At 44.1% G+C, this 13,973-nt stretch overlaps 1 long non-coding RNA gene across 4 annotated transcripts in view; it reads right to left on the reverse strand.

Annotated features, from left to right (window-relative positions):
* Nucleotides 1–9,925: 9,925 nt before the first annotated feature.
* Nucleotides 9,926–13,973, reverse strand: part of LOC109283552 (uncharacterized) — a 60,312-nt gene continuing 56,264 nt past the window's right edge. For 3 of the 4 annotated variants that reach the window (XR_002090752.2, XR_002090750.2, XR_009462356.1), the window contains one exon: nucleotides 9,927–12,385. This is a non-coding gene — a long non-coding RNA (uncharacterized LOC109283552). Of the gene's footprint in view, nucleotides 12,386–13,973 lie in introns of all 4 variants that reach the window. The other variant, XR_002090749.2, reaches the window with a different exon arrangement.

Genomic DNA, 13,973 nt, shown 5'->3' on the forward strand with positions numbered 1-13,973 from the left:
GAGTTTTCTACGGGTCTTGTTCGTGCGAGTTTTCTTTTCATTTGTAACTGCAACTTAAGCGAAGTTTTCCTGGCTGCACCGCAACCATCTACGGTGTAAGTAAAATAATCTTTAATCAACCTCTACGAGTCCGTGCCTAATTCTAGTCCGCCATGCCAAATTCCCTGACCCACGTGCCAGGGCTGCTGGCCACAGCCCGCCGCGTGCCCCCGAAAGCCTCGGACTGCTCCCGGCCCGCACACTGCCCATCCAACTAACCATGGTCCCTGGGAACCTGTACACACCAGACTCTCCCCCACCCCCTCCCCAGGCATCACATGGCCCCTAGTAAAGAGCATCTTATCTGAGATATGTTGCACATTCACATAAACAGCTTATATCTTATGGCTTTCCAGGTCCTGCAGCTGCATGAGGGAGAAAGGCCACACTTGGCAGGTAGGATGTGGCCTCAGGATCACCACCACCCACATCCAGGGCCCTGTGGATGCATCAGCTCTGCCAGAGGTGGACCCAGAACTACATTGTCCCCCTAGAACAGGTGGTGATGACATCAGAGGACTGGCTGAAGGACACACAGGCCTGGTGGGCAGAGAGCATCACCTGTGAGGATGCATGGGACCAGAACGAGGAGGCACAGAACCAGGAGGACCAGGAGTTCTGGGCACAGCTCCTGGCCCTGGTGCATGAGCAGGTGGAGGCACTGCAGGAACAGAAAACCATCCTGACCCAGGCAGTGCAGGTCACAGAAGATGACCACTGGGTGCTGGACACTTATCTGGCCCTAGCAGTTGCCTTCATGTCGTCTGCTGCCCAGTCCCCCACCCTATGCCTGCCTGTCCCCTAGCAGCCACTCTGCCCAGCAGCAGGCCCCTGCCTGGGCCTGGCCCCTGACCCAGGTCACCCACCACACAGCACCCACCCCCCTGCCCTGCCTTGGTCCAGGGCTGCTGCTCACCGTGGCTCCATGCAGGCACAGATCCTGAGCTGCCCGCAGTTGGGCCAGGACCACACACCAGCCCTGCTGGCCTTGGACACTGGCTGCCAGAGGAGCTGCCTGCACCAGGGGACCACTGAGTGCCATCAGCCCTGGGAGAGCTCCTTCCCCACTGGGCTCACCATGACTTACACACCTGCAGGGGAACAGCCAGAGACCAGGGTGCTGGCTGCCTGTCCCTAGGCTCTTCCCCCTAGGCATTCCCACCCCATGGCCCCCCACCCTGACATGGCACACACAAAGCACATTTTGTAAATAGTTTGCAAAAGAAGAACGTGTTTTGTTGATGGGTGGGGTGAGTGATGGAGGGGCTCTGTTGGGGAGGTAGTGGAAAGGGGGTCTGTTTGCTGTGAGGGGAATAAAAACTTATTCTTATGAGATGTGTCTGCAGTGAGCATGGTGCTGGGGGTGGCCAGGGGGCTGAGGGGTCGGTGGCCAGCAGTCCAGGCTGGCTAGAGTTGGGTGCATAGGAGGAGGTGGTTGACCAGCACCTCTCACGCCCAGTGCCCTGGCCCCCAGTGGCAGGTGCACAGCTCGCCAGGGGCCCTGGCAGGGGTGGCATCACTGTCACTGCCACTACAGGTGGTGCTCCTGCTTCCAGACACCCTCTACCTGCCATGCCTACTCCACCCAGGCCTCACAGAAGAGTTTCTCCCCCGCCGTACAGGTGTTATGCAGCAGGCACGCTGCAATGATGACCTGGGGAAGGTTCTCCTTGGCAAACTGAATGTAGGTGGTGAGGATGTGCCAATGTCCCTTCAGGCACCAAAGGCACACTCCACCAGATTGTGGGTCTGACTCAGCCAGCAGTTAAAGTTGGCCTGGCAGGGGTCCAGATGGCTGGTCTAGGATGCATCACCCAGGGCAGGAGTGGGTAAGTGGAGTCCCCAGTGAGGAGAGGTGGGGCCACCACAATGCCCAGATGCAGGTCCAGCACCCCCCAGTGCAAAGTGGACACTCTGCAGTAGGGCTGGAAAGGTGGAGTTTCAGAAGACACAAGCATTATGGTCACTGCTCGCCCAGCCAGGGAGTCATGCACCATGTGTCCCAGTTTTTCCTGGAAGGTGCCGCACACCTCCAGGACAATCTCATTGGCAGTGGCCTTGCCCACCCCAAAGACATGGCCCACATAGCAAAGGCTGGCAGACATGGCCAGCTTCAGCTGGGTGAGGGCCGTCTGAGTGATTACAGGCAGGGGAGGCTGCATGCCAGCATCCTGCCACTCCAGGTGTGACCAGAGCTGCTCCAGGAAGTCCCAGAAGGTGGCCTGGGTCATCCTGAATGCCTCCCGCCACTGTTCATGAGTCCCCAGTCTGCTGGATGACATGCAGCCACCAGTCCTGGCTCTCACTGAGCCCAGAGGCAGCAGGGCTGGAGGCCCAGGAGGGCTTGGGTGGCCCTGGCAGTGGTGTCCAACTGCAGCTGGAGCCTGAAGCTCCCCCCCCCCGGGGCAACAAGGGCCCATTGCAGGGCTTCAGGAAGTGGCATAAACTTGTTGCTAAGAGTAGGAAATCTGCTGCCAAGTCCCTGCATGTGTAGACGCCTGCCTGGGAGCATTTACTTGCAAGTAAACTGATCTTGGATCAAATGCATCAACTGCCCACTGAACTGTATTCAAAGGAGTTAGAGGAAGAAGGTTGACTAGAACAAGGTGGAATATAAGTTAATCACTGACTTAAGCCCCAGTTCTGTGGCTAGATCTGCCCAGAGAAATACTTATAGCAGTATACAGTTCATTAAAATCAATAGATATTTACTTGTGCCTTGCGAGCAAAATTGCCCCCCAGTTTGGACTAATTTCAGGATCAAGGCCATAATTTCAAGGTTTTCCCACAGTGTTTATGATTTATAAATAAAGCAGTAGCTCTGCTTTTAAATACATGCTCCATCAAGTAGTTTGAGCTGATCTCTTCTATAATAACTACATTGTAAAGAATTTGTCAGTATTCTTAATATGTACTTTAGCAAACATTGACAGCTTGAGAGTCTTTGGTTATACCTGACCTTGCCATCCTTTTGTTCTGTAAAGGCAGCCAGAAACAAGCCATTTTCCTAGAATTTTGCTGACAGTACTGATGGTATCATTGATGGTACTAATAAACAAGTCAAAGCAATGCTGGTTTTTGCTCTTTGAAAAGCAAGGAAAAATCAATATTTACCCAATGGGGGGGGAAAGGAAAACACTGAGATGGGAGAGATTTTTTTTCCAGCAGGTACGAAAGTATGTCCAATAGCAGACACTTAAAAGAAAAAATAAAAGTAACTACGAAGAACTTGTCAGCATCCCTGAGAATTTGTTGTGAAGAAACTATGATCTATGTTATAGATCACTTCTAAAAAAATCCTGCAAGGAGAGAAAAAAGTGACAACAATGTCTTCATGTTTAATGTGGCCATAATATGGCATTATATATTGCATCTTTTGAGAACAAAAGTCCACATTTTTAAAATGCTGTAGGCAATGTAAAATCATATCTATCTGACACAGTTAAAGGTTCAGATGGCATTAGTGAGGCAACTGAATCTCAGTTGCAGACTCTTCTCTTTTAAAACTACTGGAACAATGGGCATGCCTACATGTACTTTATGCGTGCCTAAACTTAATGCCTAGGGTCAATGAGGATCTAGTCAGAGAACTTCTGGAGGGACTGGATGTATTTAAATCAGCTGGTCCTGATGACCTCCACCCCAGAGTGCTGAGGGAATTAGCAGAGGTCATTGCGGGACCTCTGGTACGGCTTTACGAGCACTTGTGGTGCTCTGGTATGGTGCCAGAGGACTGGAAAAGGGCAAATGTGGTTCCCATTTTCAAAAAAGGGAGGAAGGAGGACCCAGGAAACTATAGGCCAGTTAGTCTTACCTCGATCCTGGGTAAGCTTTTTGAGAGAATTATCATAGCGCATGTCTATGAGGGACCAGCAGGGGAGATCATGCTTAGGGGCAACCAACACAGGTTCATTAGAGGCAGGTCCTGTCAGACCAACCTGGTGGCCTCCTATGACCAGGTCACAAAATCCTTAGACACAGGGGTAGCAGTGGACGTAGTCTTTCTGGACTTCAGGAAGGCCTTTGACACTGTCTCTCACCCCATTCTCATTAAAAAACTAGGAGGTTGTGGCATCAACACCTACACAGTCAAATGGGTCGCTAACTGGCTGGAGGGCCACACCCAAAGAGTGGTGGTGGATGGGTCATTTTTGACCTGGAGGGATGTGGGCAGTAGAGTCCCCCAGGGCTCGGTCCTCAGGCCTGCACTGTTCAACATCTTCATCAGTGATTTGGACGAGGGGGTAAAAAGCACCCTATTCAAATTTGCTGTTGACACTAAGATGAGGGGGGATGTGGGCATGCTAGAAGGGAGGAATAGGCTGCAATCGGACCTAGACAGGTTACAGGGGTGAGCAGATGAGAACAGGATGGGTTTCAACACTGACAAGTGCAAGGTGCTGCACCTGGGAAGGAAGAACCAGCAGCATACCTACAGGCTGGGGAACTCCCTTCTTGTCAGTGCAGAGGCAGAAAAGGATCTTGGAGTCATTATTGATGCCAAAATGAACATGGGCCAACAGTGTGGGGACGTGGTCAGGAAGGCCAACCGTACCTTGTCATGCATCCACAGATGCAGCTCGAGCAGGTCCAAGCAGGTTATCTTCCCCCTCTATGTGGCACTGGTCAGGCTGCAGTTGGAGTACTGCATCCAGTTCTGGGCCACGCACTTCAGGAGAGATGTGGACAGCATTGAGAGGGTTCAGAGGAGGGCCACCCGCATGATCAGGGGGCAGCAGGGCAGGCCCTACGAGGAGAGGCTAAGGGACCTGAACCTGTTCAGCCTCCACAAGAGAAGGCTGAGGGGGGATCTAGTGGCCTGTTACAAACTAGTCAGAGGGAACCAGCAGGCATTGGGGGAGTTCCTGTTCCCCTGAGCACTACCAGGAGTGACTAGTAATAATGGTCACAAGCTGGCAGAGGGTAGATTCAGACTAGACATCAGGAGGCGCTACTTCACAGTCAGGGCGGCTAAGACCTGGAACCAACTTCCAAGCAAAGTGATGTTGGCTCCTACCCTTGAGGAATTTAGACAACCACCTTGCTGGGGTCGTTTGACCCCAGTACCTTTTCCTGCCATGGCAGGGGGTCAGACTTGATGATCTGCTCAGGTCCCTTCCAACCCTACCAACTATGAAACTATGAAACTATAATGCACATTTGCCTAATGCAGATTGAGGTGATTTAGGCATGTGTCTACACATACATGCACTAAGGTGCATTAATGTGGTGTGCGGACTGACTTGGAACTAAAGTTAGTTCTCAGTCACTCAACATACATAGTATTAATGTGCCCATAGTATTAATTAACAAACGTCTACATGTGCGTTAAGGCACTTTAGCTATTCACTCCTAAATTTGATACCTCCTTTTGCAGGTATTAAATTTAGACATGAATAGCCAAAAATTGCCATTTTAAAGGTGCTTTAAGGGTATGCACATATAGAACCATGTCCTTAATGCACCTTAAAAATGGCTAATGCACCTTAAATCAGCACATGTAGATGCACCCAATGATTCCATTTTCATTTATGATGCAATTTCCACATACAGTATAATATAAGGATTTTTACAGGAATGGAGTTGGAGCAAAAGAGATTTCACATTTAAGAGTCTTACCTAGAAAATACATTTTGATTCTGTCCATTCTTCATATATTTTTAAGCAACAAAATATAAACATTTATACTCTCTCCTATTTTCACAGAGTATCTTCATCTGCATTCACCAGAAGGGGAAGCTCTATCCTAGTGCATGTTTTTTCCATTAAAATTTCCTACATTACAGAATGACCTACAATATATACTGACTAATTTTCCTTAGGATGAATAATAGTGGCCTAACAGGACAGGATAGCAGTGGAGTTTGCAAGCACTGCTAATTAGAGAACTGGCTTTGACAAGCAGCTACATGGCAGTTAGATGCCTGAAGTTGCCTTGTTTTGCTTTTCAAAGAAAGCTGTTTTGGTAGGGAGACTGTCTAGAGAAGGTAGAGCCAGGATGGAAGAGATGGGAAAATATAAGAAGATCATTTTTTCCTAGGATTACTGTGTACCATATCTAATGCTTCTTATTCCATCTGTATGCTTGAGGCAATAAGCCTTACCAGTAAACCTTTCACCTTTCACATTTTCTATTCAAAGACTGTCAAGACAGATGGCAGTAAATGCCATCTTTATTGAATTATGATCCTTAGTACTTTACCAGAAATAAGCAAGTATTAATCAAAGTACAAAGGTTTGAAAAACGTAGAGCTGTGAGAGCTCTCAGGAGAAAACAGCTTGGCGGGCAGGCAGGCTCTCCGTTTTGACAAAAATTAAAATACAGGGGTAAGAAAGCTCACCTAACACCATGGAGAGTCTGAACAGGGCCTTTTGGGGGCCTTGGCTTACTGTCAGAATATCCTGCTCCAGTCCTCTGGCAATGACTAGGCCTTCAGATGGTTGCTTTCCTTTGGTGAGAGCACAATTGTTTGTTTATTTATTTAATATTGATGGCTGATCTTTGTTCACAAATGGATGTTCTTTGGATCCCTATGGGTTTTTCACCTTTCTGCCCCTTGCCAAGTTCTTGTTGGCTCTTTGCCATCTAACTTTATGCATCTGCAGCTTGTTTTGGCCTGAAGGACAATATTAATGCTGCTCCCCTTCAAAGCAGAGTCCTTCTTTCTGCACTGTAGGGTGGAGCTGGAACAGCAGTACATGCTTTATCACACATATCCATTGTTGTGCTAAAGTGAATATATCCTGTTGAACTTTGTTGGGGAGAAGTTGTGAGCTCATATATTATTTGGTAAATCTACATAGAATAATCTTGCATCTTGCATTTAAATCTCAGAGCTTGTTTCAGCTCAGAAATCAACTGAAGCTTAACAATATCTTCCATTTAACAATTTTCTATTGAATTATCAAAGGAGTACTTTGTGTCTTACATAACTAGCCAAAAATATATCTTGTTCAAGTTAAAATATTAGATATAGCATATAGCAGTGATATACCTGAAATTCTCAGGTAAAAAGGAATTTGTGATATGTCCAGGCAATCCTACAGTACAATGGAATAGTGCAGTTGTCCTTCAGAAGCACTGGTATTAAAGCAATAGGTGCAAAAGGAAAGGTCTGCTTGTATTTGTGTGCATGAGCAGCAGCACATGTTACAAGAAATATTTGTGGGTGGCTTTTTCCATTAACATTTCCCCTCATTTTGGCATGTGGCTTAAATAATAACCAATAGGTAATTTGTCCATACGTTTGCAGGCTGAATATCTTGACTCAAAAAAGTCCATCAGTTTCTATCATACTTTGAGGAAAAGCTAAAACTTAAAAATTCTGTTTGGTTCAACTTGAATCCAAAAAGCTGTGCACATATACTGCAGATGAAAGCAGTTTCTTAGTGAAATCCCACTAGGTGTTTTTCAAATAGCAGTGTTCATTTAACAAGCGCACTCTGCCATGCAGGTGGGACCTGCTAGGAGCAACAGCACGTCTGGAACATAAATGTTGTTTAATTAATATTTATTGCTTACGAATATTCATTTTATTTACATCTTTATAGCCAGCCCCAGGCTTTGCAAAGCAGTCTGGCAGGAAAGCAGTTAAGTAAAAGTTTTCACTATCTCTGATTTCTGCTGTGTGAAACAACCTCCTACAAACTCTGACCACATGTATTGATGAAGTTATAGCTGAGATAGAACAAAACACCAAAATATTATCATTAGTCATAAAAGCTAATAAGCAGCTCCAACATTATGGATTCCACAGCACCCTCAGCTTGGCTCCTCTGTGCTGTGGCATTACAAACAAAGCCCTCTATTCCTTAACAACAGGAATTGCTTCATAACATGGGAATCATTATTTGCATGATAACACTATTCTGTACAAAAGGCCTGGACAATACCCAGGCAGCATAGAATGCACCATTTTGAAGTTACTTAGATTGTCATTATGGCTAAGTACTGATGGCTAGAAAGCCTGAGACTGAATCAATTCAATCTTCACAGGTTAGTCTAAACTGCATAGATTGAACCCATAAGCACATGAACAGACATTCACTTTTGATTCCAGAAATGCAGCCACATGCCAGTAGTGGCCCAGCCCAGAAGCTAGGGGGTACTAAAGCATGCCTTCCTGCTGAGCTTGAACAGACAGCTTGGGTCAAGGTTAGCCTACCCACCCCGCAAGAAGGGTGAGGAGGTTGTGGGAGAAGTTCAAAGCACCCTGGGATGCTAGGAGACTGTGAGCTAACTTGAATATGGACAGGACCTGGGACAGAGGTTCAATAAACAGATTTAACCTAAATCAGTTAAGTCTGATACTACATCCATCCAGGTTTATCTTAAATTGATTGCAGCCATTTTTACAGCAGTTTATATGCACTAAACTTCTGTTGTGTTACAGATTTGAACCAGTTTCTGATCACTTACACTGGTTTATGAATAATTTCTGTCCCTAGCCTAAAATGGTAGCTTAAACCTCTTACTTTCCTTCACCTATAAATTACTACTACAATGATGATGTCATTTATGCATAGGTGAGAGCTAAGATGATTTATCTACCTAGAAAAGCATTTTGTTCCCTTCACTATGATTCTCAGCATTTGGCTTCCACTGTTCGTTGCTATTCATAGCTTAAATTTCACCCCAGCATTTCACGTGCAGAATATTATTGGCAGTTAAAGTAAATGTGGTTTGATTCCACAAAGAGACTAAGAGCACACTTAAGTCCCTTTTGAAGTGAATGGGACTTAATTATAGGTTTATATGCTTTGCTGAATTGGGATATAAAATAAATGTTACTTACCTTATAATCATACATTTTCCATTACTTGGCAGATAAAAATAAATCAATAAAGCTATCCAGGTCCAGTAGAGAAGAGATGTTTTGACTTTATATAAACTACCTGACACAAAGAAGTGCATATATGGAACGGATAGGTTTCAGGCTATTGCATTTAAAAATATGCCCTGGCCTGCAGCACTATGTTGCCTGGCCCAGGGAAGTCCCCAACAGGTGCAGAAATCTGGCAGTGTGGGAACAGTGGCACCACTCCCCTGCTGCCAGATTTCTAGACCTGTAGGAGGCCCTAGGCCTTGCAAACTGGATCAGGTGCCCAATCCCAGCATGCAAGACTGGACAGGGGCAGCACCAGGCTTTGGGGCCCAATTCTGGCACATGGGGGCTGTGCTGGGCCCCACAGCCCGATCCCAACATGGAGGGGGCACTGAGGAGGTGGTGCCAAGCCCCAAGGCCCAATCCCAGTGTGTGGGTGTGGGAGAGGGCAGTGCTGGACCTCAGTGCCTAATCCCAGTTTATGAGGGCAGGAAGGGATGCTGCTGGTCTCCCATGGCCCAATGCTGGCACATGAGGATAGAGTGGGTGATGCTGGATCCCTGGGGCCTGATCCTGGTACATGATGATACAGGCCCCAGGGCCTGATCCCAGGACACATGGCTCAATCTGGCCTGTGGACCAGCTGTGCATCACGCACCTGGCCTGCAGGGCCAGAAGGTTGAGCACCACTAATCTAGAGTGAGGTCCTTATCTTTTGTATAAATAAACATGTATTCAGAACTTACAGCACAATTCACATGTGGGATAACGTAGAGGCACAATTTCCAATCTGTTATAGAACATGATTCAATTCACCACTTAAACTGCACCCACTTATGCCAGATGTGAATTTGATTCAGAATCTAAAAGTCCATATAAATTTATGCAATTACACTTCAAAGTCCCACAGCCACTTGTCAAAGATTTCATTTCACAAAGGGCATAGCTGATAAAGAACTAATCCTGCATATACACAAAACTTGGGTGCACTGTTTTGTTCATTTCCCATTCGTTTTACAGAGATACTGTAAATAAACATTTAGCATTGCAACCAAATTATGGTTTATTTCACTTATTAAAAAAAACAGATTTGTTAATGAATAAAGAAAAATCCTTGACAATTAAGTAACAAAATACAGTTGTAAATGAATGCTTTATTCATTAAGGTTTTTTAATTTAAATTTATAGGATTTACAGTGTAGCTACATAGCAGATGTCACAGCATCCAGGGATTTTCACCTAGCTCCACCTGTTGGCAGATTATTACATGGTTTACATTCTCTAGATACACTGCTCGTTTCTGGGAAACCAGAATTCCTGAGTAATGTTTCCTTCTCCATCAATACGAAGTGGATGTATCTGAAAAAAATGTCTTCTGCAGCTTTTAAATCAGGCTCCTCTCAGAAATCTGGCCAAATCATTCTGCCAGCAAAACCTACAAAGCTGTACAGAGGGAAGACCCTACAAGGATTTAGAATCCTGGACAGTACTCACGTTTGTTGTCTCCATTTAATTTAAGATGAAATTAAATAATAAAAAGAGAATCAGCTGGAAAAAAAGTGGGGAGCGGGGGAGTAATGCCTTGTCCTTGAAATGTTTATCTGTTGATAAACACAGGTGTGGTTAAGCAGCAAAGAACTAGGGGGCTGTTCCAATACAAACATCTCATAATTACTGGGTATCTTTGGTTACACCTGTGCAAATCAGGGATGCAACTGAAAGCAGAATTTAGCCCGCTGCCTGCACAATAGATAACTCCCTCAGGCATTGCCCCAGTATGATTGTGGCAGTGAATAACAGGAGAGAAGAAAAAACAACCAAGACCTCAAGAAGCTGGCTTGAAGGTTCACTTTCCCTTTCTCATCCTATTTAACTCTGAGGTTGTTACTGTTTATTACTAATTATAGAGTGCAAGAAATCTAACACACACTAATATAAATACAACTTCTATGGCACCCTGAAGAATGTCTTATGGTTACTACTATCAGTATCTTTTTGAATACAAGAGATTGTATAGGTTTCTGAAATAAAGTCCTAACTCCATTATATTCTTCCCCCTGAAAAGTAAAGGCTGATTGCTAAGGACAACTGTAACGGTATTTCAGTGACCTACAAACCTCACTAGTCATTAGTGGTCAGAAACAAAATTAGATCTCACAATATATTTTTCTGTGTATTTTCTAAACAATCTTCTTGCTATCTGACCCGGGTAATTTTAGAAAGTATGCTGAACACTGTTAAGTTTGATAAAGCTTCAGCAAAACCGACTTCTCTAAAGCTCTGTTTCTGATATATTCCTAGATTAAAATAGCTAGTAATTTACATCCAAAGATGTAAAATAAACAAAGCATAAGGCATTCATGTTGGAAGTCCAGCTCCTTCTGCAAAATGATGAATAACTTATTCACTAGCATCAACAATAATTTCATCTAGATTGCAGTCTTTACATCATAGGCACTGAAAGGATATTAAATACAATATTAACTGCTACCTTTGTTATCAAGCCATAACTCTCACTCTTTGAAATGGAAAACAACAGTACAAAAATAAAAGTAAAGAAGGAACAACATGAGCAAAATGAGTTCTGTGATTCCAGGGAAAGTGCAAAAGTGTTTTGGGGTCTATCAAAATGCTTCAAATAAAAAGTATCTTTAGTTTTAAGAAATACAGGCTGTACCACTATTCATAAGGAAAGAATGACATTTCTAGTGCAAAATGCTAGCCCATGCTGAGTGAAATCCACTAGGCATGAGTCCCAGGCTTAGTGCTTATCAATACTGCTTATACTATACCTATTTCATATATTTTTGAAAATTCATAAATTAGAGGGGAAAAATTAGAGAAACAAGTAAAGATGAGATGTGCAATATCTTTTTAAGCATAGTTGCGGTTGGTCTTAATACATATATGCTTTGGTGCTTATAAGGGAGCTTCAAATAACATTGTGGTTTTATTAGATTGATAACCACCTCAGATACCCAGCAGGTGGCTCATAAATACTTAAATATATGCAGATTAGTTGGGAGAAGACAGTATTCATTTGTGGTTTTAGGTCATACTAATGTGATTTTCTCTTTCAAACAAAACTAAATAGATGTGTCAGAAGGGGTAAAATTCTTAATGGAAGAGAACACAAATAGTTTCTAACCTGCTGCTAAGGTTAGAGATGTCACGGGTTGTTGTCATTATCATGGAATGGAGAGTTCTTCATCATTTCAAATACATTTACATATCCACAGGTAGTCAGATAAGTGACCATTACCACATGTACCAAAAGGACAAACAGATGGGATGCAGTGCATTCATTCTTGCCTGTCTTGTATGCTTCAATTGTTTTCTAAGTAGTCTGCAATCATGTATTCACAGTATGATGGGAGTGGTTCTTTTTTCTTCATTGAACAGGCAAAAGTTTATGCGTGCAAAGTGAAGTGTCTCTTTGTAATAAATAAAGACCTCCATGCCACTTTCTCCACAAGTGTAGACATCTCAGTTCTGACATGGCTTGGGCCTTCAAGCAGTATCTACAATAATGGAGAGAGTTAAGTCCTAGAAATCATTCAAGGACAAAATGAGTAACGTGGTTAAAAGTAAACCTTTGATAATACTATATTATTTAAAAAAAATAAAACTGATAACAAGTGGCTAAAATATTGTATATCATCAGACAAGGTGACACAACCCAGAATAATATATTTCTTTAAATTTATTACAATGTCAGTTTGTATCAGCACAGCAGTCTTGATTCAGGGCATGACTGAGACAACCTGACTGGTGCAACTTCTGAAATATTTGCAACAAACCTCAGAGCACTCAAACCTCAAAGTAAATCACAGTTTTTGTAAAATTCTTGAAAAGCTTTCTGGGGCCAGTTTTGTTCAATATTTTTATCAGTGACCTGAAAGATGGCACAGAGTGCACCCTCAGAAAGTTTGCAGGTGACATGAAGCTGGGGGGCAGGGGGGAGTAGTAAACACACTAGAGGGTAGGGCTTGGATTCAGAGAGACCTTAACAGATTGGAGGATTAGACCAAAACAAATCTCATAAGGGTCAATAAGGACAAGTGAATAGTCCTGCACTTAGGATGGAACAATCCAGTGGTCCAGGCTGGGAACCAACTGGCTAAGCAGCAGCTGTGCAGAAAAGGACTTGGAAGTTCCAGTGGACAGCAAGCTGAATATGAGCCAACAGTGTGCCCTTGTGAGAAGGCTAGCAGCATATTGGGCTGCATTAGTAGGAGTATTGCCAGCAGATCAAGATGTGATTATTCTCCTCTTTTCATCACTGGTGAGGTCACATCTGGAGTCCTGTGTTCAGTTTTGGGCCCCTACTGCAGAAAGAATGTGGACAAATTGGAGAGAGTCCGGAAGAGGGGAATGAAAATAGCTAGGGGGCTGGGGCACATGACTTCTGAGGAAAGGCTGAGCGAACTGGGTTTATTCAATCTGGAGGAGAGAAGACTGGGAGGGATTCAATAGAAGTCTTTAACTACCTGAAGAGGGGTTCCAAAGAGGATGGAACTAGACTATTCTCAGTGGTGGCAGATGACCAAACAAGGAAGAACGGTCTTAAGTTGCAGCATGGGAAGTTTAGGTTAGATATTAGGAAAAGCTCTCTCATTAGGAGGGTCGTAAAGCACTGGAACAGGCTACCCAGAAAGGATATGGAGTCTGCATCCTTGGAGGCTTTTAGACCTGGCTAGACAAAGCCTTAGCTGGGAAGATCTGCTAAAACTAGTTCGGGATGGTCCTGCTTTGAGCTGGACTAGATGGTTGGGCTAGATGACTTCCTGGGTCCATTCTAACCCTAATTTTCTATGATTCTATATTGTACATTATTTAGCCAGAATGCCTGGGTTCACAACTTTTAATTTTTTAATTAGTGTAATCATAGAAAATAAGGCTGGCAGGAATCTCAAGAGGTCCTCTAATCCAACCCCACGTTCCGAGACAAAACTGACTATATCTTAAGGTATACAATCAATCTCCTCCTACAGAAAGCACAGGTACAATGCAGTGACATTTGGAGAACCTCAGTGCTGAGCTAATCATTAATTTTATTGCATGTGTAGCTCAAAGTGTGTAGAGTTGTAAAGTCTGTTTTCTACAGTT

This window comes from Alligator mississippiensis, chromosome 5, assembly GCF_030867095.1.
Source record: "Alligator mississippiensis isolate rAllMis1 chromosome 5, rAllMis1, whole genome shotgun sequence".
NCBI lineage: Eukaryota > Metazoa > Chordata > Crocodylia > Alligatoridae > Alligator > Alligator mississippiensis.